The sequence below is a fragment of the Pseudophryne corroboree genome, chromosome 1 (genome assembly GCF_028390025.1).
Source record: "Pseudophryne corroboree isolate aPseCor3 chromosome 1, aPseCor3.hap2, whole genome shotgun sequence".
In the NCBI taxonomy this organism is placed as follows: domain Eukaryota; kingdom Metazoa; phylum Chordata; class Amphibia; order Anura; family Myobatrachidae; genus Pseudophryne; species Pseudophryne corroboree.
This window is the reverse complement of record NC_086444.1, coordinates 614,832,471-614,855,731: the sequence shown is the minus strand read 5'-3', so window position 1 is coordinate 614,855,731 and position 23,261 is coordinate 614,832,471. Positions and strand designations below refer to the sequence as shown.

At 45.0% G+C, this 23,261-nt stretch overlaps 1 protein-coding gene across 1 annotated transcript in view; it reads right to left on the bottom strand.

Moving 5' to 3' along the window:
• Positions 1-23,261, bottom strand: part of JAK3 (Janus kinase 3) — a 200,923-nt gene that overhangs the window by 114,284 nt on the left and 63,378 nt on the right. The gene's annotated exons all lie outside the window — the stretch shown is intronic.

Below are 23,261 nucleotides of genomic sequence, written 5' to 3'. Positions count from 1 at the left end.
AATCCTCTCTACAGTTGGAAGAGGTCATTCTTATCCTCACCCTCATTATCATCAAATAATAACTCATCCCCACAGGAATCGACTATTACAGAAGTCTCTGAATTTTGACGTAATTGTTGGGAAAGATCTTCCTCATGGAATTCATAGTTCATTTTTATGAATATCATCTTTTCCACAATTTTAGGCAGTAGCCTCCTATGCTGATCACTCACAAGGTTCCTGGCTGTGCTGAAAACTTTTTCCGAGTACACACTGGAGGGTGGGTGGCTTAAGTACACCAAAGCAAGTTTGTACTATGGGCTCCAAATTGCATTTTTTTCCTCCCACTAGTTAAAAGACTGTCTGACATGCTCATTTGTACATTGTCATTAAAATAATGCTACACCATTTTATGGATGGTTACCATACCAGATTGAGTCATGGTAGAGTTGTCACTAATGTTGGGCAATTCTTTGAGACCAGACTAGATGTCAAAATGTTGTATCACTTTGGTGCACTAAGTGCACTCATCATCATCACCAGTGCGTCTCTTGGGAAACCTAAGTAGTTTCCCCAGCAGCAGCTGTTGCATGAGAAACTGAAGGAGGAGATGTTATAGTGTCATGTGCCACTTGAGCTGCCAACTTGCTCACAAGGAGCTCTTTGTCATTTGGAAAGAAACACATTACATATGACTTGAACCTAGGATAAATCATGGTCACTAAAATGTAGTGATCCAAATTTCAGATGTTGACAAACCTTTGGTTCCTGGTAAAGGCAAAGGGTTGATCTACAAGTCCAACATACTTAGTGGAATCACTTCATTTCATCTCATCTCCTCCTTCAGTTTCTCAAGGTGCCAGTTCCATTAGTCTAATAAATGGAATCACCTGACTCAACCTGGCACTGTCTGAACTGACTTCTTTGAATAGTTTCAGTACCTTGCATGAAATAGAAAAATGTCTCCATTGTACTGGACTAAGGTATATTGCCCCTCCTCTCCATATATCATGGCTTGTTGTATATGCTTGGATGGCTTACTGCTGTTCCTCCATTCACTGAAGCATATAATTGGTGTAATTCTACCTTGTTACTACCTCTTGCTTCAGTTGATGGCATGACAAATTGAACTGTTCTTGCAGACACTGCAGTCTCCTACATGCTATGACTAAATGCCAAAAATGGAACAACATTTTTTTCAGGCCACAGACAGCATCTCCTGCTCGCCCCGGTCATTGTAGAAAAATTTGCACCACCAAGCTGATTGTGTATGCAAAACATAGGACGTATTCAAATTCACCCAGTTGTAATGCTCTCACAGTGGGGGTAATTCAGAGTTGATCGCAGCAGAAAATTTGTTAGCAGTTGGGCAAAACCATGTGGGGGGGGGGGGGGACAGATATAACATGTGCAGAGAGAGTTAGATTTGGTTGGGGTGTGTTCAAACTGAAATCTAAATTGCAGTGTAAAAATAAAGTAGCTAGTATTTAACCTGCACAGAAACAAAATAAGCCACCCAAATCTAACTCTCTCTGCAAATGTTATATCTGCCCCCCACCCCTGCAGTGCACATGGTTTTGCTCAACTGCTAACAAATTTGCTGCTGCGATCAACTCTGAATTACACCCAATATTACTAGTATTGTCAGAATGTACAAATCCTGAGAAAAGTCCTAGTAGGTTAAGTCCTTTTGCTATGACACCCCATATCTTTTCTAACATGTTGACACTTATAAACCTCTTAGTGAAGCCGGTGATACAGTGAGTCATTTGCTTGTGAATGAGCTGGCATATTGTGTTATATACTGCTGCTGCTGAAGGTGATAAACCCATCTGGTGGACTGTTGCAGTCATGTAACATTTAGTTTGACCAGTACCACTTGTCCACATATGTGGTGTTAAATGGACAGTGGGTATAATAGCATTTTGTAGGCAAAGAATTAATTTTTCTTAAATTCCTGATACATGTGAGGAATTGATTTACAGGTAAAAAAAAACAACTTGTGACGTTTCTGAATACACAGTTTGTGGGCATATTTGTATCAATGGTCAATTGATGCTCTATTCCATATTTCCTAAGAATTGTACCACTTCTCTGCTAAAATATTCACCACCATTGTCATATCTCAGGGTCTTGAGTTTGTGACCTGTTTGATTATCTACAAGTGCCTTGAAATCTGCAGGCTTTTTTGTCACTGTAGATTTCTCTCTGATGAAGTACACATGTCATCCTTGTGAAGTCATCTATAAAAGTCAAGAAGTATCTGTATCCATTAACAGAATTTACTTCCACTGGACCACATACATCTGAATGTACAACATATGTGTTCTCTGAAAATTCTGTTTATATTAAAAAGTGCAATTCTACAGGTGAAATACAAGAACATACTATAGATACCAAACATGGATTATGTGAATACTTTGTCCTTCTTAAATTTAAAATAATGAATATAATATTTTAAGATTTTTCATCCTCAGAGTCACAGAACTGAAGGAATTTCAAATTTGCAAAAGCCTAGCAAAAACAATAATACACTTTCATCCTTATTAACAACAAAACAGAGGCAATAACCAACCCTAATGCATATGCCGATAATTTTCAGTGTCGACATTTCATTTGTCGATATTCTGTCTACGACGCATTGACATTTTTCATCATAACTGTCAACATTATGAATGTTGACATAGTGACTGCATTTCATTCCATGTCTCCCAACATTTTGGTGATCAAATTCTGGACCCCTTTGCACACAGAGGGTGCATATCTGTAAAGCAGGCTTGGCTTAGTACCGCTAGACCACAGGTTCTCAAACTCGGTCCTCAGGACCCCACATGGTTCATGTTTTGTAGGTCACCTGTACATTTTTAAAATGTGACAGTTGATGATACACAGTGCAGCTGCTTGGTGACTACGAAAATGTGAACCGTGTGGGGACTGAGTTTGAGAACCACTGCGCTAGACCATAACCCCTAGAGGTTGCCATTTTGGGGGTGTGCCCGCATGTCACGCACCCATTCTCATGTCATGCTAGGGGGTAAGTCCAACACTTCTACAGCTATGTATGGCATTCATTCAAGTTTGCTGTACCACTACTCTGCATAACAGGGCAGAGCAGCGGCAGTGACAGTTTGTCCTCTAACCTCCAGACCACCCGCTGGACACTGAGGTCCATTAGTGGAACAGCGCGACAGTGCCTAAAAAGCGTAGCTGTCCCGCTAAAATCAGGGCAGTTGGGAGGTATGCCAATCTTACATGCACCTTAAATAAACAAAAAGAAAAGAATAGCTGTCGAGTAGTTACGCACTAAGAAAATTAAAACATAACTGTTGTTATATTTTTTCAATAAAACAGTATACAAATGTTACTAGCTAAATATTATTAAAAACATAGTGAAACACAACCAGCTTGTGTAGAAATTTTTAAATAAAAGAAATGTGATATAAAAACAAGTGTATTATTACCTACTGTGGAATCTAATACTGTATCTATGTTATTGATGAAAAATGTGTGTGTACATGATAAATAACAATGGTCGTATCTCTTACTGTAAGAGGTAGACTAATGTAATATGTCAGGCAATAGTCAATGAATGAACTATTATCAGTGAATGTAGGTAATATTTACACTTTGTCGCCATATATATTATATATGTCTAATAATGGCAATTAATTATGCAATAATGGATTCCGTGTATATGCATGTTTGAACAGGTACAATAAGTGTTGCACCTTTCATTGATGACAGATAATAAAGACAATAGCAAATACAGACTGTAGACTTATATTTAACAGCCGACTGTCTTAATACAGAGTCTCTCTTATCAGTATATATACTTCTAGGATCTTATTTATGGCCCAGAATCCCATGACAATGCACAATAAAGATCAAGAGGCCTATTTATTAACATTATTTTTACTAAACAAATGTGAATAGGGGTGTTTTCACATTATTTTAGTATCACTGAAATGTATTAAAGGGCTTTTGGAGCAATTTTCGTGAAAAACGGCTCCATACCCTTTAATTGTCATTTTTTTTTAGTAACCCACATCACATTCCCCATACTTATAATGGGAAATACGATGTGGCCAAATTGACAAAAAAAAAAAAATTCTGCAGTGTGCCCTATGATAATTATGCCAGCTCAGACTGGCGAAATCACAGTGCAGCACTGCGAGATCCCTACTTTTGCACAGCTTTCTCTGCCCCATGGCAGAGAAAGCTGTGCGGGGACACACAAGCTGATCACTTGTAGAAACAAAACAAAAAACTTAAGAAAGAAAAAAACATACTTACCAGTCCAGGGAGCCGGGTGCAGTAAAGTGACGCTGCAAAATGGCAACTCACTTTACAGCAGCGCACAAGATCCAGCGCTTGGCAGCCCTGCAGGAGCAGCGATCACTGGCTTCCTGGACTGGTAAGTATATTTACTGTGCGGGGGGGTGGGGGGGGGGGGGGGGGGTCCGCGACGATGTCGGCGGTGGTGGCGGCATACACACAGCAGGACATCTGGGTATTTTTCCTGAAAAGTACCCAGATGATGCTGCGGATTGTCATCACAGGGACAGAGCTTGCTGACAAGCTCTGTCCCTGCACGCGATAATTGATACATCCGTGCGATGTAACCAATTATCGCAGTGCGGATTTGGGCGATTTTATCACACCACATCCGCATTCTTGGATGCGGAGGGTGATAAATAGGCCCCCAAGTCTCTCATCTGAATCCATAAAGATGAGCTGACATGATTTCACTATTGCACATAATTATGCAAAAGATCTTCAACACCTATGGAGCTGTTTATAGTATGGGTTATTTTACATCTGTAAATTGAGGTTAACTTCATCAATTGTGTTATATTAACAGAGTAAACAGACTAGCAATTAGTTTCCTTTATGTCTGTCAATTGAAACGGTGTCCACTGAACACCGTATCCAGACAAATTATAGATTTAGGAAATCACCAACTCGCAGATTTAAGGGGGGTACACATGGAGAGATCAGTTCCTAAAATCTAAGCAATCTGACTAGATTGCTTAGATTTTAAGCAGTGATCACTCCCTGTGTATGCCCCTCAGCGATAGTGATTCGCGGCCCCGTGTGTCGCTATCACCGGTGCTAGATTGGCCTGCATGCAGGCACAATCTAGCACATCGCTCAATTCACACGCTGGGTGAAATGAGCAGCCCCCCCATCTCCCCTCCCCCTCGCTCAGCATACATCGCGCTGTGCTGAGCGGGGGGAGAGATGTGCTGACCACACATCTCTGGGAAAATAAAGAACGTGTGTACTGGCTTTTATGATGTAAATACATAATATACAATCCTCTTCAAATGGCTCAGAATGACTTCTTTTAGCTTTTATATGTGGTAACACACAGCGCCGTAACTAGGTGTGTGCAAAAGAGGCATTGCCCACAGCGCACACCTAGTTAGAGCGCATATTCCCCCTGCGCTCCCACTGCTCGGGCCGTCCCTGTCTACTGCGCTCCCACGGCCTGCCCCATCTCCCGCGGCCCGCCCCCTCTCCCGCGGCACCGCCGTCCATGTACTCCCCGGCCAGGGCCGCCATCAGTGGGGATCTGCGGGGACTCGAGTCCTGGGGCCGGCCAGTGAGGGGGCCCGCGACCACCAACCCCCCCCCCCCCCCCTTTCCCTATGCACACACTCTCACACCCTCCCCTTGACCGGAATTGCCACTGCGGGACGGCGGCCGAGAACGTGGGACACACACTGCCTATTTTGTCAGTCTCGGGCCCCACAATTTCTGGTGGCAGCCCTGTCCCCGGCACACGAGCAGTGGCTATCTCACATAGGGCGGGATGCACTAAGCTTGTCCGCTGTGCTAAATGCTCTCTTACCTCTATGGGTACTTCTCCACGCTTACCCCTCCCCTGCCGCCTGGCGCTGTCTTTCTCTTCTGATGTTTCCATATCACGTGTCCTTTCTGACACATTACCTGCCCCCATTGTCCGCTAATTGGTCCTCCTCTGGCTCCGTATGCGCCGAGCCCGGAGTGGCTGCAATGGAGGAGTGGCGGGGCTACTGTTCATAATGGCGGTGATTCGCAGAGAAAACATCGTAAGAGAAAGGCAGCGCCTGGAGAGGGAGGTAAGCATGGAGAAGAGTTCCCGGAGCGGTATTAGGCCATTTAGCACTGTGGACAAGCTTATTACATCCCGCCCATTATGTGTAAAAAGGGGGACGCTATCTGCCATAATGTGTAAAAAGGGGGACTGGCTGCCATAATGTGTAAAAAAGGGGATGCTGTCTGCCGTAATGTGTAAAAGGGGCTCTACCTGGTGTAGTGGCGCAACTGTGCGGCGTAATTTGAATAATGGAGACTACTATACACCGTAATATGAATTGGTATTATTTTGTGGCCATACCCCTTCTCCATGAAGCCACGCCTCTATATTTTTCACGTGCGCCTGCGGCGCACACTACCCCTATTTTACATAAAGGGGGGGGGGCGCCGATGCCGTTTCTTGCACACAGCGCCAAAATGTCTAGTTATGGCACTGCTAAAACAATTCTGCAGGTAAACCACACCTTCAGTTGTCAGTATCTGTCTTTAAATTTGAGATTTTAGATGACACAGTTTATATCATATTTCGTTAGTCATTCACCTAATTCCTTACATGGTTATAAATAGGTTTTAAACTTAAATTGGCATGTTAATTTCCAATGTCAGATCTGTTTGATTTAGCAATAAGTGGCATATGAACCATTTGTTTGGTGGCAGTAAAATAAGCCTGTTAACGGAATTATCTCATATAACAGATTTGTGATTAACTATTGGTATAAAAAAAAAAAAAATCAACATTCAATTTAGAATTTCTATTATCCTGAGAAAAAAAAAATCAGCATTCAGTTGGATTGAATTGAAACAGTCAGTGAAAGATATTCGCTGTAGGGGATCTTTGTCTTTGCAGTTATCAATGTATAGCATAGGTGATTCAGTTTAGCATGTCAGCATTCAACATCTACAGTATCTAATCTATGGTTCACTGGTGAATACACTTTCTAGCTCCACTGACTAATCATCATACTGAAGAACATACACATTTAATAGTATCAGTAGTTAGATACAGCATGTCAATACATTTCACTGTAAGGGATTTATCAAGCCTTGATAAAGCCCTTACAGTGAAATGTGTGTTGGCAGAATGCCCGCTATGTATTGATATGCTATATCATACTACTGATACTTAAAATGTGTGTGTACAGTATGATGGAGCGTGGTCACCTGTGAATCGTAGATTAAAAAGGTGTTGAATGCTGACATGCTAAACTGTATCGCCTATTCTATAAAATGCTAACTGCATAAACAAATATCCTCGTACAGTGAATATTTTCCACTGGCTGCTTCAATTCAATCCAACTGAATGCTGATTTTTTTTCTCAGGATAACAGAAATCAAAAACTGAATGTTGAATTCTTTTATATCAATAGGTAATCACACACCTGTTACATGAGACAATTCAGTTAACAGGATTGTTTTACTGCCACTGAACAAATAATTCATGAGCCATTTATCTGTTCTTTATATATATATATGTAGCGCCCAGCGCTTATGACAGGCAGCAAATGTGAAATTGGACACCGGCCATTTTGTGTTTAGAGACTACATCTCCCAGACAGCCTTGGGTTTCAGAGGATATACAGAGGGACACGCAGAGGCTGTCGGGGGGTGGAGAAACAGGGCATGGGGAGGGGGGAGTGGAGAATGGAATGCTTTTGTCCAGGGGAGTGGAGGAGGAGATGGCCAAGGAGGGAGAAGGAACCATGTCTGGAATATAGCAAGATGCAGCTGACAATGACTGGAGAATACTGGGGAAGAAGTCCACGTGACTGTACAGAAAGAGCCCTACGGAGAGGGAGAACCCCAGTCTGATGAAGTTAAGTGGCCTACAGAGGATAATGCATTTCAAACCTTCCTTTTCGACCCCTGGAGAGGACAGTTTGCAGAGGGACACACTTTGGAGGAATGTGAGATAAGTAACGGTTTACAGTGTTATGTTTCTTGGTAAAGACTGATAAATAGTAGCTAACAAAGTGTGTGATTTCACCAAGAATCAGTTTGTGGAACTACAAGTACCAGCATTGCTGAAAGTGCCAATTGGAACCTGTTAAAGTACCTTTTCAGTCAAGCTATAGCATGCAGAAGATAAGGAACTCTGAAATAACAGTGCACTATAGTGGGGGATGTATTGTCTAATGCTGTATGTGGTATGTGTGAAATTCCTTGTTATACTGCTGTTTTAAGTTGTCATTACCAAGTCAGTGATTGCAAAGGCCAGGGTTTTTATCTGCATACAAAAGGGAAGTTCAGGAAGGGACAGACAGACAGGAGAAAGCAGATTCATGTATTATGTTCATTTTTCTTATTACTGCATTATACACCCTTTAGATAGGTGTGTGCATTACTGACCAACATGTTCCTATGCCTTTAGTATATGTCCTCTTTTATTGATCTACTATAGTCCCTTGTATATAAATGCATAAAAGCAATTGCTATTCCAGACCCTTTAATAAATGTGCCAGAGTGGCTTTTGCAACATATCCGTGTGATATATTCCTGTAGTGGGGTCGGTCTAAGCACGTGGTGGGCAGAGGGTTTCCCGAGTCTCCCTCTGGTGTTTCCAAAATTTAACACTTCCCAGAAGAGCACGTCACGTCAAGATTCGGGTGGAGGCACTCATACCAAGAGAAGTACAAGGTGAGAAGCATTGCAAAGCGGGAAGAGTTTAAATACACACCATTACCCAGAAAGCCCAGGTAAAGGGGTGTTACAGTGGAGTGCACTGCTGAGATTCGTACAGCTAACTCAGAATTTGCTTACCAGGCGGGCGCCATGGCTAGTTTGAAGCCAGAAGAAGTATATGGTTGGTGTGAACAACTATCCAAAGATTCAGAATGCTGTTTTGTTTTGTGCGGTGAACTGCAGGAAGTTCCAGATGAGGAGGTTACCAAGATGATTGCAGATCGGACAGGGATGCAGAGGCCAAATGTACTGGGCAGGAGGGATGATGCTGTGCTGCTAGAGAGCGATGCTGTGTTGGAGAGAGGATTGATCCCTGCTGTTTTTTCATATGAGGGAAGCAAACGTTGGAGTGTAGTGTTGCCTCTTAAGCCAAGTGAGGGGATGAGAGTTGCCCAAGAATCAAGTCCTACTGAAGAGAGGGCAAGGAGCCCCATTGTACAGTCCCCTGACATTCCAAGACAAGATGATTCACCTCTGGGCCTAGATGGAGCCTCTGACATGCAGAGTCGATTATTTTTGGTCGCTATGAATAAACTCGTGGAGCAACTGGGAAGAAACCAGTATGATGGTGGATATAGGAGATTGAGACCTTTCTCAGGTGTCCAACCTGTTCCAACTGGAGAAGATGCCTATGAGGTGTGGAAAGACACTGCAATCCAGTACATGGAAGAGTGGCACTGTCCTGAGACTGCAAAGAGACAACGGATAGTGGAGAGTTTACGTGGTCCAGCAATGGAGATTGTGCAGGCCACTCGTCGGAGTGACCCTAATGCTACTGCACGGAACTATCTAGCGGCTCTGGAAAGAGAGTTTGGAACATCAGAAGATGCCACTGACCTCCTTTACAAGTTAAGAAACACCTGTCAAGAGCCGGGGGAGCGATTGTCCAAATATCTATACCGCCTGGACAAGCTAATTTACCGCATTGTGGAAAAAGGGGGAATGACCCTCAGTGAAGTAGATGGGAGTCGCCTGCAACAGTTACTAAGAGGAGCACTGTCTTTAGACCCAGTTGCATTGAAGCTCCGGGGAGACTCTACTAGAAACCCAGCTCCTTCTTTCAACCAGCTAATCGATGAAGTCAAACAAGAGGAAGCTATAATCGAAGCTAGAGATGGTGTGGCCAAAAAGATAAAGACTGTTAGCCTGAAGCAGGAAACCAGTGCAAAAGAGGTGGAGTTACTGAAGATCCTTCAAGTGCAGAAGGAACAGATAGACCGTCTGTTAGCCCTTCAGACAGCTAGGGAGGCCCCAAGGCCTTCGCATCCATCATCTCCAATACAACTAGAGAGTCGAGGTGACCCCAGAAGATGTTTTGAGTGCGGTCGGCCTGGACATATAGCTAGACAGTGTCCAGCCAGATGGAATCAGAGGTCATCATATAAGCAATCCCCACCACCTGAACAGCCTTCGGGAAACGAGAAAGGGGGACCAGAAGACCCCACCCTGGCCCCCTAAAGAAAGTTAGTACCAATGCTGTGGGGAACTCACCTGCTACCTGGAATATATTGCCACCTGGCCTAGTCGGTCCAGCGCCTCACGTGACTGCCTTATTGAATGGACAGAGGTGTACGGCTCTACTGGATAGTGGTTCCCAGGTGTCCATTGTGTTCGAGAAGTGGTTTCGTGAGAATCTGTCTGATGTCAAGGTACATCCATTGTCTGGGCTGACCATCTGGGGCCTCAGTGAACAGAGCTATCCATATCTCGGATACATCACAGTGGACCTCAAGTTCCCAAGAGAAGTGGCTGGGATTGAAAAAGAAGTGCAAGTAGTCGCCCTTGTGTGTCCCGATCCAGAAGAAGAGGATAGAGATGTGCAAGCTATCATAGGAACCAATGCCCATTTGTTCAATACACTAGCCCAATGGTGCAGAGAGGAGGGTGGAAAGGAATATTACCAGACGCTCACCATTCATCCTGTATGCCTGGCGGCCTATCGAAAAAAGGAGGCAGAAGAAGCTCAGAAAAAGAGTGTGTTGGTTGCAGACAGTTTCCAACCATGCTTTGAAGGTACAGATGCCATGAAAGCCGATCTAGACAGACTGATCAAAGAAATGTTAGAGAGGAGAGATGTTTTCTCCCTAGGAGATTGGGACCTAGGGCTGGCTAGAGGGGTCCAACATAAGATTCGTCTTACTGATGAAAAACCTTTTCGAGAAAGGTCACGAAGATTGGCCCCTGCGGATTTGTATGATGTAAGAAGTCATCTGAAAGGTCTACTGGAGAATGATGTCATTGAAAAATCAGAGAGTCCCTATGCCTCTCCAATAGTGGTGGCTCGTAAGAAGAATGGTGATATCCGGATGTGTGTGGACTACCGAACTCTTAACAAGCGAACAGTGCCAGACCAGTACACAGTGCCTAAAGTTGATGAGGCACTTGACTGTCTGCAAGGAAGCAAATGGTTCTCTGTGCTAGACCTCAGGAGTGGGTACTACCAGATTCTAATGAGTCCGGGAGATGCTGAGAAGACAGCCTTCATATGCCCTGAAGGGTTCTTTCAGTTCAAGAGAATGCCACAGGGGGTAAAAGGTGCCCCAGCCACCTTTCAGAGGTGCATGGATGAGACCGTGGGGGACATGAATTTCCGTGAGGTAATCGTGTATCTGGATGACTTGATTGTTTTTGGGAGGACTCTACAAGAACATAACGAGAGATTGCTCAAAGTACTTGACCGATTGAAGAGTAAAGGGCTAAAGCTATCTTTAGAAAAGTGTCGACTATGCCAGAAGCAAGTCAAGTATGTTGGGCACATTGTCAGCAGAGAAGGGATCTCCACTGACCCAGCCAAAGTAGAAGCTGTGGAAGAGTGGCCACGGCCCACAAAACTAAAGGAACTGAGGTCTTTTCTGGGGTTCTGTGGGTACTACAGAAGATTTGTTCCAGGATATTCGAAACTAGCCAAGCCTTTGACAGAATTAACCAAAGGGTACCCACCAGTGAAGGGGTGGATGAACCAGCAAGGAAATAAACACTTTCTCCGTGTTAATGACCTATTTGGGGAAAGATGGACAGAAGAGTGTGAAACTGCATTCAAGAGATTGAAGAAGGGTCTTACCCAGTCTCCAGTGCTCGCCTATGCAAACCCTGACCTTCCATACATTCTTCATGTAGATGCATCATTTGATGGACTCGGAGGAGTACTTTACCAAGAACAAGAAGGCCAGATGAGGCCTGTGCACTATGTTAGCCGAGGCCTATCACCCAGCGAAAAGAATTACCCTGTGCACAAGCTGGAATTCTTGGCATTAAAATGGGCCATTGTCGACCGTCTGCATGATTATTTGTATGGTGCTACATTTGAAGTCCATACTGACAACAATCCGTTGACATACATCCAGACTACAGCAAAGTTGGATGCCACAGGACATCGATGGCTGGCAGCTTTGGCTGTGTATGACTTCACGCTGAAGTACCGACCTGGCAAAGGAAACATTGATGCTGATGCTTTGTCCAGGTTGGCTGGAAGACATGCGGAATCACCTGAAGAAGAGTGGGTTGAAGTGCCTGCTCCAGAAGTAAGAGGTATGTGCCATGAAGGAAGAGTGGTGGTGCCACCTGTGAGAGAATGTGTCACTGCATTGGGACTTTCAGAAGCGGCACTGCCCAAACATTATTGCTGGCTGAGTCAGTTTGAACTGGGTGATCTGCAGAGGATCAGTAGGAAACAGCTGAAAAGTGATCAACTAGAAGATCTGTCCCTAGGAGCGGTCTATTGGATGATAAAGAACAATGAGAGGTTGGGGCCAAAGGCCCTTAAAACAGAAGAAGCCATCTTACTGCACAGGCAAAGAGAATTTCTGATGGTCAGAGGAGGCCTCCTTTATAGGGAATCTACCCACCGAGATGGTAGAGTAAGAAGACAGTTGGTTCTGCCAAATAAACATCGTGATTCTATACTGAATGCCCTACATGACCAACATGGGCACTTAGGTGTTGAGAAAACAAGCGGGTTGATTGCCGATCGGTTCTATTGGCCAAGGATGGAGACTGATATTGAAAAATATTGCAGAAATTGTGGGACTTGCATTCTGCGTAAAACACTGCCCGAAAGAGCTGCACCATTGAAAAACATTTCGAGTGATGGGCCACTAGAGCTGGTGTGTATTGATTTCCTTTCTGTAGAGCCAGATGAAAGCAACACAGCACATATTCTCGTCGTGACAGATCATTTCACTCGGTACGCCCAGGCCTACCCAGCCAAAGATCAAAAAGCCACAACTGTTGCCAAGATTCTATGGGAGAAATTCTTTGTGCATTATGGACTTCCAGCCCGGATACATTCTGATCAAGGAAGAGATTTTGAGAGTCGGCTGATAAAAGAGATCTGCGAATTGTGCGGGATACAGAAGTCGAGGACGACACCATTCCATCCACAAGGGGACCCGCAGCCAGAGAGATTCAATCGAACCCTTCTCAACATGATGGGCACTTTGGGCACTGCCAGGAAGGCACACTGGAGTAGGCACATCAGTCAGTTAGTACATGCATATAACTGCACAAAAAATGAGTCAACTGGATACTCACCATACCTCCTTATGTTTGGAAGAGAAGCCCGACTGCCTGTAGACATTTGTTTCGGACTAATGGAGGTTTCCCACTCGGGGGAGACACATTTACAGTATGTGCAGAGACTGCGAGAAGAACTGAGACATGCTCACAAGTTGGCTCAAGAAGCTTCTACTAAGTCTGGTTTGAGAAACAAGACTCGATATGACAGTCGTGTGAAAGAGAATGTGCTGGGGATAGGAGACAGAGTACTGCTCCGCTACCTGGGAATACCAGGAAAGCATAAATTGGCAAATCGATGGAGAGAAGAACCCTATGAAGTGGTGGCCAAAATGTCTGGGGCACCTGTTTACCGTGTAAGGCCTGAAGGACAAACAGGGCCCATAAAGACTTATCACCGTCAACACCTATTACCGATTGGGAGAGATGTGAGGTTCAAGACCGAGCATGCTGTTGAGACCACCGAGAGGGTGCCCTGGAGGAAGCCAGGAAGACTGAGGTCTACCAGGAGAGAGGAAACTAGAGATTATAAAGAGACAGATTGCAGTGAGGATGAATGGGGGTATGATTCTCCCACTACGGAAAATGAGACTGTCATTCAAAGTCATGAGGTCACTAGACCCCACAGGTCTACTGAGAGAGCTACAGGAGAGCCAAGAGGAGAACAGGTGTGCAGGTTGGAGGAGGTCGTACCTGAAGTAACGGTGGAAGTTAGAGAACCTGAGGGACAGGCTCAGGACCAACCAGAAGAGAGAGATGTTGGGGGAGAGGCTGAACAACCAGAAAGGGTGTCAGAGGGAGATGAGGGAGCCCTTCCAGCTATTAGCCGACCCAGACGCACCACTAGGGCCCCTATGATATTTACTTATGATGAGTTAGGAAGGGCCACTGAAGTGCCCAGGGTGGTTCACCCTCACTGGGTCTACCCTTGGCCTTATTTGGGGCCCACCCCTGTCATCGTAGGAGCTTGTCAGGGTATGTGTGGATGTGTAAACAGACAGAATGGTTTAACACATATTCCTTTTCAGGGTGTGGAACAGGCTCATCACTTTGTCAGCGGATTGCCAGTCCCACAGGGGGAGTATGTAGCGCCCAGCGCTTATGACAGGCAGCAAATGTGAAATTGGACACCGGCCATTTTGTGTTTAGAGACTACATCTCCCAGACAGCCTTGGGTTTCAGAGGATATACAGAGGGACACGCAGAGGCTGTCGGGGGGTGGAGAAACAGGGCATGGGGAGGGGGGAGTGGAGAATGGAATGCTTTTGTCCAGGGGAGTGGAGGAGGAGATGGCCAAGGAGGGAGAAGGAACCATGTCTGGAATATAGCAAGATGCAGCTGACAATGACTGGAGAATACTGGGGAAGAAGTCCACGTGACTGTACAGAAAGAGCCCTACGGAGAGGGAGAACCCCAGTCTGATGAAGTTAAGTGGCCTACAGAGGATAATGCATTTCAAACCTTCCTTTTCGACCCCTGGAGAGGACAGTTTGCAGAGGGACACACTTTGGAGGAATGTGAGATAAGTAACGGTTTACAGTGTTATGTTTCTTGGTAAAGACTGATAAATAGTAGCTAACAAAGTGTGTGATTTCACCAAGAATCAGTTTGTGGAACTACAAGTACCAGCATTGCTGAAAGTGCCAATTGGAACCTGTTAAAGTACCTTTTCAGTCAAGCTATAGCATGCAGAAGATAAGGAACTCTGAAATAACAGTGCACTATAGTGGGGGATGTATTGTCTAATGCTGTATGTGGTATGTGTGAAATTCCTTGTTATACTGCTGTTTTAAGTTGTCATTACCAAGTCAGTGATTGCAAAGGCCAGGGTTTTTATCTGCATACAAAAGGGAAGTTCAGGAAGGGACAGACAGACAGGAGAAAGCAGATTCATGTATTATGTTCATTTTTCTTATTACTGCATTATACACCCTTTAGATAGGTGTGTGCATTACTGACCAACATGTTCCTATGCCTTTAGTATATGTCCTCTTTTATTGATCTACTATAGTCCCTTGTATATAAATGCATAAAAGCAATTGCTATTCCAGACCCTTTAATAAATGTGCCAGAGTGGCTTTTGCAACATATCCGTGTGATATATTCCTGTAGTGGGGTCGGTCTAAGCACGTGGTGGGCAGAGGGTTTCCCGAGTCTCCCTCTGGTGTTTCCAAAATTTAACACTTCCCAGAAGAGCACGTCACGTCAAGATTCGGGTGGAGGCACTCATACCAAGAGAAGTACAAGGTGAGAAGCATTGCAAAGCGGGAAGAGTTTAAATACACACCATTACCCAGAAAGCCCAGGTAAAGGGGTGTTACATATATATATATTTATATATATATATATACACACACACAAGCGGTAGGTGCGGCACTCACGGATATAAACGACAGACACAGCAAGGTACTATCAACGTTTCTTTTTTTTACCGTCTTCAGGATATACAAACAATAAAGCATCTTACCTATTATTCATACATCACCCAGTGAAATGGATGCTCCTACTGGCGGGTGCCGGCATCAGCCGCCGCTCCGGAAGCGGAGCCCGGCTCCCGTCAGCATCGCATCCTATCCACGTCACTGCTACGGCTGTGCAGCGCGTGTCTGTGACAAACCCATCACCACAGTAACGGCATAAACAATCATTGCAGAGACACTAGAAATAAAAGGAACACATATATACAGTAGCAACACAAGTACAAATGTCACATTACAATAAAAACCATATAAGTCTAAGCAAGATGATAAAGCTTGGTATAAGCTAAAATAAGCCAGCATTAGATCATGCTGACAGTAGCTTACAAGTTTAAACGAGTGGTCCTCAGTATGCCGAATGTCGGGATCCTGGCGCACAGTATACCGGCGCCGGGATCCCGACACCCGGCATACTGACAGCTATTCTCCCTCGTGGGGGTCCACGACCCCCCTGGAGGGAGAATAAATAACGTGGCACGCGTAGCCCGCCACCGTGCCCACAGTGTGGTGAGCGCAGCGAGCCCGCAAGGGGCTCCTTTGCGCTCGCCACACTGTCGGTATGCCGGCGGTCGGGCTCCCGGCGCCGGTATGCTGGTCGCCGGGAGCCCAGCCGCCGGCATACCATAGTACACCCGTTTAAACAATTGTTAGAGAAAAAGTAACAATATGAGTAATCAGAACTAACATATTAATTACATTAAACACCTTGTCATCCATTATAGAAAAACAGACCATGATATAGTTTCATTAAGACCTCGCGGGCTCAGTGTGTCTAGCCTATAGATCCACCCATTTTCACATTTAAGTAACAAGCGTTTTCTATCTCCACCTTTATGCAGAGGTGGGATATGGTCGATCATCCTATATTTCAGGCTAGACAGACTGTGCCCTTTTTGCAAAAAATGCCGTGCTACCGGCTGTTCGCTCTTGCCACTATTTAACGCAGCACGAATTGCAGACCTATGGGCTGTCATCCTCTCTTTAAATTTACATTGGGTTATTTTAGCTTATACCAAGCCGAAACATTGATAGTACCTTGCTGTGCCTATCGTTTATATGCGTGAATGCCGCACCTACCGCTTGTATATTTGCAGCTGTTTGTCAGCTTGTGAGGGTACCGGGACAGCTAATTGAATCTTGTGAGTGCCAGTTACCACGGTTTTATATATAACTATATATATATATATATATATATATATATATATATATTTACAGTACATACATGTTACTAAATGAAACACATCTGACATTGGAACATATCAAGCTAATATAAACCCTATTTGTAACTGTGTGATGAATTGGTAACAAGAAATTAAGTGAATGACTGACTGAAAACTACATAAACTGTGTCACCTAAAATCTCAAACTTAAAGATGGATATTGACAACTGAAGGTGTTTTTTGTCTGCAAAATTCTCTTTGCAGTCATTATGCTCTAAAAGCAGATGTCTTAAGCCAGGGGTGGCCAAACAGTCGATCGCGATCGACTGGTCGATTGCGGACATGCGACCAGTCGATCGCGATCCGCTGCCCAGCCACCCGAAGCCGCGCCTCTCCTGCCTGCCGCTCTTCCTCCTCAGTGATGGCAGAGTGTATAGCTCAAATCAGGTGCCGGTTCGTTAGCCAATGAGAGCTCGCGGACCGGCGCCTGATTTGAGCTATACACGCTGACGTCACCGCCGGAGATTAGACTGAGAAGCAGGGCGGAAGACAGGAGAAGCGCGCGCTGCGCTGCGCTCTCCACTCCGGTGAGCTCTACTATGGGGGCATATCTGGCATTGTGGGCACATGGCTCAGTGGGGGCATATCTGGCAATGTGGGGCATATCTGGCACTGTGGGGTCATATGTGGCACTGGGGGCATATCTGGCTCTGCGGGCACATGGCACTGTGGGGGCATATCTGGCACTGTGGGCACATGGCACTGTGAGGGCATATCTGGCACTGTGGGGGCATATCTGGCACTGTGGGGGCATATCTGTAATCTGGCACTGTGGGGGCATATCTGGCACTGTGGCGGCATATCTGTATCTGGCACTGTGGGGGCATATCTGGCACTGTGGGCACATGGCACTGTGGGGGCATGTGTATCTGGCACTGTGGGGGCATATGTGTTTGAGGTTTTTACCTGTGGGGTCCAATGTGTTATTTCGTGTGAGGCAATCATTACACTCTGTGCAGCAAGGCTACGTCCCTTTTTTTGTTATACCACGCCCACTTTTTGTTACACCACGCCCACTTTTTGTTATGTCACGCCCCTTTTTTGCACGCGCGGCTGCAGTGCGCGCTATTATTCCTCCTAGGTAGATCACAAAAGCTTTTTAGCTTTCAAAGTAGATCGCCAACTCCAAAAGTCTGGCCGCCCCTGTCTTAAGCCAATAAACAGAACCCCATACAACATTCTTATAATAAACGTCTATAGCAGGCCTGGCCAACCTGTGGCTCTCCAGCTGTTGTTAAACTATACATCCCAGCAGGCCCTGCCACAGTTTTAGCATTACCTAATAGCAAAAGTGTAGCAGGGCATGCTGGGATTTGTAGGTTCATAACATCTGAAAAACCACAGGTTCGCCAGGCCTGGTCTATTATGTTGCGACTTTATAAACCTACAATCTGTTTACATATGGTGATCAGCAAATACAGCCTTAGTAAATTAGATTTGAAGGGAATTAACTGTGTTACCCTGTCAGTATAATGAGATTGATGGAGTTCATCTTAATCAGCAGACGTAAATCGAACTGACTAATAACAGTTCTCTATCTGATCAGGATTGAATACCTTTGGGCTTTTCTGCAGAACTTCTTTTGTAGAGATAACTGCTACCAGTAGACATTCTGAGCCATTAGAAGAGGATTGTGTATGATATATTTACAGTATAAGGCTATGAAATGGAGATTTCCGAAATCTATCATTTGTTGGGATATGGGCAGTATGGATTGTGTAATAGTTAGCATTACTGCCTCACAGCACTAAGGTCATGGGTTCAATTCCCACCATGGCCTTAACTGTGCGGAGTTTGTATGTTCTCCCCGTACTTGCGTGGGTTTCCTCCGGTTACTCCGGTTTCCTCCCACAATCCAAAAATATACTGGTAGGTTAATTGGGTCCCAACAAAATTAACCCTAGAGTGAATGTATGTCTGTGTACATGTGATAGGGAATATAGATTGTAAGCTCCACTAGGGCAGGGACTGATGTGAATGGCCAAATATTCTCTGTAAAGCGCTGCTGAATATGTGTGCGCTATATAAATAACTGGTAATAAATAATATGGTGTTCAGTGGACACTGCTGCAATAAACAGACATAAAGGGAATTAATTGCTAGTCACTCTGCTAATGTAACACAATTGGCAAAGTTTACCTTAAACCATACTATAAACAGCTCCATGGGTGGCCAAGATCTTTTGCATAATTCCGAATCATAGTGAAGTCATGCCAGTTTATCTATATGGCTAAATAAAGATGACATACTTGGGGTGATATTCAATTGTTTGAAAAGTCAGTTGGGTGTCTGTTTTTTTCCTATCTAATAGACAGGAAAAAACAGACACCCAATCGACTTTTCAAACATTTGAATTCCCCCCTTGATCTTTATTGTGCATTGCCATGGGATACTGAGCACTAATAAGGCTCTAGAAGTATACAGTATGTACTGATAAAGAACTATATATTAAGACAGCTGGCTGTTATATATATATATATATATATATATATATATATATATTTAGACAAGGAGATATTCGGCACTCCGGTGTAGTGTATAGAAAACCAACTTGCTCCGGTGCCTTGCTAGCCAAATGGCATATGAATGAAGAGGGAACGGCTGGCACTCGTGGAGACTGGAAAATAACTTGACACAGCACAGCAGCTACAGTCAACGTTTCAGGACGAATCCTTTTATCAAGACCAACTGCAAAGTGAATATACAAACATATAAATACATTACCAAACACCACGTGAAGACGCCATCCTCCGCTCTCCGGGACTCACAGTGACGTCATAGGCGCGCGCCGGCGCCGGCGACCTGCATCCACGGGGGGCGGAGCCATTGTGAAGTGTACCCATCACCATGGAAACCCGGCTGTAGAATGCCTAGTAATAAGAATGCATTGTATGTTAAACTAACATCTGAATGGGTGCATGAGACAACTAGTACAGAAACAAGAGAAATGAATTGGTCAACATATATGATGTAAATGTACTAGGGAGATATAAGAAACTGACATACTGCATTAAACCGGGGATGTAGAGAACCTGTATCAAAATGACTATAGGCAATCCCGGATACCAGAAGGAGCGCTCAGAGAACTGATAGATACCGCCCATCATTACAGATATAACAGTATAACAGGTGTACACAGACGTCACAAAAAACAAGAATATGAGAGAATCTCATTCAAACCCAGAGGTTTGACAGTTTGTAGGGTGTAGATCCAGCGTGCTTCTTTCTGTAACAAAATTTTGCCACGATCTCCACCCCTTATGGATTCTGGCACACCATCAATAATTTTGTAGCGAATTGATGCAAGATTGTGGTGGCAGTCCTTAAAGTGGCGAGCCACAGGTTGATCGGAACCTTTACCTTCCAAAGCAGCTCTGATGCTAGAACGATGGAGGGCTATCCTCTCCTTAAACTGGCGGATAGTTTTCCCAACATAAAAGAGTCCGCATGGGCATTTAATATAATAAATAACAAAACGGCTAGAACACGTGTAGGGCGCTTTGATGGTGAATTTCTTGCCCGATCACGGGTGATGAAAAAACTGGCCCGTTTCCAGGCAACTACAGGTGGTGCAGCCCAAACACCTATAGTTACCAAGTTTACGTGTAAGGAAGTGTGTTGAATACGTCTTGTTAAAGTTGGAGATGTCATTGTGTACAATAGTGTCCTTGATGTTTCTGCCCCGACGGAAGGATGGAAGGATGGATGCTTCTTTGAACATTGGTAGTGCTTTATCAGTGGATATGATAGGCCAAATGCGTTTGGCCAAGCTGACCGTATGCACACTATTAGTGGAAAAGTCTTGCGGCCACACTACACGATCCCTAGAAGCCGTAGGTGTTCTTTTTTGAAGGAGGTCATTACGGTTCATGGAGAGAACCTTTTCTTTGGCTTTTTTGAGGTACTTAAGTTTATAACCCCTGACCAGAAACTTGCGTACCATAGTATCTATCTGATTACCTGCATCCAGACTGTCACTACAAATACGGAAAATCCTGAGAAATTGGGAGTAGGGTAAACCCCACTTCATGGCCGGAGGGTGATGACTGTTGGCGTGTAAGGTGGTGTTCCTATCTGTTTCTTTTACATAAAGAGATGTGTGTAGACAATGGTTATGATCTTGTGTGACAGTTACATCCAAAAAGTGAATGGTATCAAAGCTAGAGGAAAAATAAGATTTTACTTACCGATAAATCTATTTCTCGTAGTCCGTAGTGGATGCTGGGGACTCCGTCAGGACCATGGGGATTAGCGGCTCCGCAGGAGACAGGGCACAAAACTAAAGCTTTAGGATCAGGTGGTGTGTACTGGCTCCTCCCCCTATGACCCTCCTCCAAGCCTCAGTTAGGATACTGTGCCCGGACGAGCGTACACAATAAGGAAGGATATTGAATCCCGGGTAAGACTCATACCAGCCACACCAATCAGTCACACCGTATAACTTGTGATCTGAACCCAGTTAACAGTATGACAAACGTAGGAGCCTCTGAACAGACGGCTCACAACAATAACAACCCGATTTTTTTTGTAACAACAACTATGTACAAGTATTGCAGACAATCCGCACTTGGGATGGGCGCCCAGCATCCACTACGGACTACGAGAAATAGATTTATCGGTAAGTAAAATCTTATTTTCTCTGACGTCCTAAGTGGATGCTGGGGACTCCGTCAGGACCATGGGGATTATACCAAAGCTCCCAAACGGGCGGGAGAGTGCGGATGACTCTGCAGCACCGAGTGAGAGAACTCCAGGTCCTCCTCAGCCAGGGTGTGCCCCTGACCAAGTAGCAGCTCGGCAAAGTTGTAAAGCCGAGACCCCTCGGGCAGTCGCCCAAGATGAGCCCACCTTCCTTGTGGAATGGGCATTTATATATATTTTGGCTGTGGCAGTCCTGCCACAGAATGTGCAAGCTGAATTGTACTACACATTCAACTAGCAATCGTCTGCTTAGAAGCAAGAGCACCCAGTTTTTTGGGTGCATACAGGATAACAGCAAGTCAGTTTTCCTGACTCCAGCCGTCCTGGAAATCTATATTTTCAGGGCCCTGACAACATCTAGCAACTTGGAGTCCTCCAAGTCTCTAGTAGCCGCAGGTACCACAATAAGCTGGTTCAGATGAAACGCTGACACCAACCTAGGGAGAAACTGGGGACGAGTCCGCAGCTCTGCCCTGTCCGAATGGACAATCAGACATGGGCTTTTGTGAGACAAAGCCGCCAATTCTGACACTCGCCTGGCCGAGGCCAGGGCCAACATCATGGTCACTTTCCATGTGAGATATTTCAAATCCACAGATTTGAGCGGTTTAAACCAACGTGATTTGAGGAATCCCAGGACTACGTTGAGATCCCACAGTGCCACTGGAGGCACAAAAGGGGGTTGTATATGCAGTACTCCCTTGTCAAATTTCTGGACTTCAGGAACTGAAGCCAATTCTTTCTGGAAGAAAATCGACAGGGCCGAAATTTGAACCTTAATGGACCCCAATTTGAGGCCCATAGACACTCCTGTTTGCAGGAAATGCAGGAATCGACCGAGTTGAAATTTCTTCGTGGGGCCTTCCTGGCCTCACACCACGCAACATATTTTCGCCATATGTGGTGATAATGTTGTGCGGTCACCTCCTTCCTGGCTTTGACCAGGGTAGGAATGACCTCTTCCGGAATGCCTTTTTCCCTTAGGATCCGGCGTTCAACCGCCATGCCGTCAAACGCAGCCGCGGCAAGTCTCGGAACAGACATGGTACTTGCTGAAACAAGTCCCTTCTTATCGGCAGAGGCCCTGAGTCCTCTGTGAGCATCTCTTGAAGTTCCGGGTACCAAGTCCCTCTCGGCCCATCCGGAGCCACGAGTATAGTTCTTACTCCTCTACGTCTTATAATTCTCAGTACCTTTGGTATGAGAAGCAGAGGAGGGAACACATACACCGACTGGTACATCCCTGGTGTTACCAGAACGTCCACAGCTATTGCCTGAGGGTCTCTTGACCTGGCGCAATACCTGTCCAGTTTTTTGTTCAGGAGGGACGCCATCATGTCCACCTTTTGTCTTTCCCAACGGTGCACAATCATGTGGAAAAAACTTCTCGATGAAGTCCCCACTCTCCCGGGTGGAGGTCGTGCTGAGGAAGTCTGCTTCCCAGTTGTCCACTCCCGGAATGAAATACTGCTGACAGTGCTATCACATGATTTTCCGCCCAGCGAAGAATCCTTGCAGTTTCTGCCATTGTCCTCCTGCTTCTTGTGCCGCCCTGTCTGTTTACGTGGGCGACTGCCGTGATGTTGTCCCACTGGATCAATACCGGCTGACC